This window comes from Nansenia antarctica (genome assembly GCF_963989245.1).
Source record: "Nansenia antarctica genome assembly, chromosome: 8".
Lineage (NCBI taxonomy): Eukaryota > Metazoa > Chordata > Actinopteri > Argentiniformes > Microstomatidae > Nansenia > Nansenia antarctica.
The window spans coordinates 7189636-7192681 of record NC_137678.1 but is presented as its reverse complement, the minus strand read 5'-3'; the positions used below and the strand labels follow the sequence as shown (position 1 = coordinate 7192681).

At 40.7% G+C, this 3046-nt stretch overlaps 1 long non-coding RNA gene across 1 annotated transcript; it reads right to left on the bottom strand.

Annotated features, from left to right (window-relative positions):
• Positions 1 to 2195: 2195 nt before the first annotated feature.
• LOC308164612 lies at positions 2196 to 2743 on the bottom strand. The gene is made up of 3 exons (XR_013937648.1): positions 2681 to 2743; positions 2548 to 2598; positions 2196 to 2232 (listed from the first exon to the last, which is right to left on the bottom strand). It is a non-coding gene; the product is annotated as an uncharacterized lncRNA (long non-coding RNA).
• Positions 2744 to 3046: the final 303 nt, after the last annotated feature.

The following is a 3046-nucleotide window of genomic DNA, read 5'->3' as shown; positions in this document are numbered from 1 at the left end:
AAATTGAAGGAAGGGTTTATGAATTATAGCTCTTTTATATATAATAACCAAAAGTAATTAGACAATTGACTCAAAAGCTGTTTCATGGGCCAGTGTGGGCTATTTATTCCTTCATTATTTCTTTATCAATTAAGCAGGTAAAAGGTCTGAGTTGATTTGTGGTGGCATACAGAGCCCAAATTATGGAAATTGTGTCACTGTCCAAATACTTCCAGACCTAACTGTATATAAATAAAAGAATGTCAATGACCCCAGGTGTGGGACTTTATTTTTTTTACAGGTTTGAGGGGTCAGGCAAAGGACTTGGTGGAGTCAGGCAAGGGTCAGGCGATCATCGTTGTAATCCATGGAGCAGGGCAGGAACCGTGGTGCAAGGTGCTGGGCTGGAGGTGTCCATGGTGCTGAGTGCCCACTGATGAGCTAAATAAAACATTCTATTTCTGATGAGTCAACAGCACTAGGGCTCCTTCACAAAACCCTTACTGGAATCTTCATACACTCTGTGAATTAGTCTTTACTTTCTGATGAGTCAACAGCACTAACCCCATCCAGTGCGACATGTAGATAGCATATATTTAGAATATGTAAAATGCAAACACCAGAAATGCAAAGAAAGTTTATGAGGTATACCAAATGGAATTAATAACAAGTGTTACAACCCTTCTGTCTAGAGTAAAATAAGGGCCTAACAGGATAGAGTGCAGAATGTACAGGTGTGTTGCAACACAAATGCCAAAAAAAAGTGTACAAGGGATCAAATCAATTCAAGTTTTATTTGTATCTCACCATTATATGGTCGAAAATTTGAGCAAAGAACAGAAAAGGAAGCTGAAAGACCATAGAGACAATGTTGAAAGAGCACTTGCGATAAAGTGCAAACAGCAATGATGTCTTGATTGAAGCGCATTGAGTCGCATCTTGTGAGATGCGCTATAGCTGCTTCTCACTGTTGAGACAACATTTTATAAAGAAGTGATTAATAAATAATTTAAGAAACTCACATTCATCAGTGGTTGCAAACTGTCATGGAAATTGTATTAGCACTCTCCTCATGTTTCCAGCTTACCTCAAGTCATACTGTGGTCCATTTCCATGGCTTTCTCATTGGAAACACAGTTTACAGCTGCAATGGCGTGGACTGTTGCCTGTGTCATGAAGTGATTAAAGCCACACGTTTACCAGTTATAGTAAAATGTAGATGATTTACACTAATGTCACCATTGGAGGGGCTACACAACCAAATTCGTTCTGGTTTCCTGCCGGGCGAGATTACAGGCCTGCCCTTACAATGGCAGCAAATGACCACATCTATAGCAACTTCAGTTTGTTTCTGTCTGTTTTCTAAACACAAAGCCCTGCAACTGGAAACATCCAATGAGGCAAAGATTCACTATCCAGGCTTCTGACATCTTTGTCCATGGTAACATCACTTTCCTAAATGGATACACACATAAGCATGACTATGTGTACAGCTGTGAATGGTGGATAGTATGTTTGTATGCAATAAACTTCATTCACACTAACCAATTCTTTAGGAGGAAAGCTGTAAGGCCTCTTGAAGTACGCGTGGTCCTCGTCAGTGTCCAGTGGCATCTGTACAGAGTCCACCATTATTGCCAGTATGCTTTATATGAAAGGGTTAACTACTTCAAAAAGAGATCCAGGCAGGATTCAGAATGACACAGTACCACTAAACATATTGCATGTGCCATAAAGTTGCATGGAGTATGTGTTTTAGGAGCAGTAGCCCATTCAGAAACAGGCACACGGTCATAGATACTTAGTGAGAGATGCACTGACCATGGTGTTGCTTGCATGCCTCCTTTTAAGACTTGAATAGGTCCTGAATACAGGTGGGGCACTGTCGTGAAGGGTCGCTCTGCCTTCCTCACTAAAGTGAGCAAACTTCCTTCCAAATCTGAAATTAACACACATTCTCTTCACCGGAAGGTTGAATTGTAGGGCCAGGTGTTACCCCAAAATCCTCTTGATAATAAATGTACAAATACAATTATTATTTTTGTAGCACTGCAGCATACCCTTCCAGCCCAAGGTTTTCCACCAGGACAATACACCACCACCTTCTCAGGAGAGACATGTCATCCTAAAGAAAGAGCAGTTACTCAATTTGCATTCAAAGTCTTATAGCATATTGATATAATGGGTTCTTGTTTTCTTAATACTTACAATGCAATTGTCAAAGGTAGCCTCCATGGCGAAATACCAGGCATACTGTAATGAGAAAAGACACAAAGACAAGATTACCATGTGACAGCTTATAACTCAGTGAGAAGGTAGTCACACACATCCAATGAAATGTACATGGCTGATAACTCCATAGGAAAGTGATATGAGAGGTCTGCAGTGCACACATGAATGTTCCTTAATACCTTTTATTGCACAGCTTTTTATTTGCAAATGCACAAACAGAATGTTGGTCAGGTCTAAGTGGTGGTCAGTCATTGTTACATACATTTACACATTTTTTGATGGTTTTAAGGAACAATCAAGTGTGCCATATCACTTGGTGGCATTACCATAACTCACCATTATCATGAAGACACCACAGTCATTGCCACTGGTCTGCCTCGGAAGCCCCTGTACGAAGAAAAGTTACAGTTAGAGAATAGTAGGTAATTATGACTATAGCTATAATATGATAGTAACATTCAAACAATACCTCCAAATCCAGACCAGTCTTCTCTGTCCAGGATCCCGCAACAATTTTCTCAGCAACACCCCTGGGCAACCAAGAATAAAACTAAGTCAAACAAAGAAGTACACACCTCCTACAGGAGAGAAAAAAGGAACAACATTCGTACCACTGCTGCTTCAGAACCACTTCACACCATGCAAGTTCGGTCGATCATGCTTATTTGCAAAAGTTAAATGAGGAGGATTTCTCTGTGCCTCTCTTTCGTTGTGTTGGAAATATGTCATCATAGGCAGGTCAGGAGACCGCCAGGCAGGTCAGGGGAACGTGACTGCCAGAGCAAAAAATATTTGGGGCAACCTTAATAGTGTTCTGTAGGCTTCAGAGGTGAAT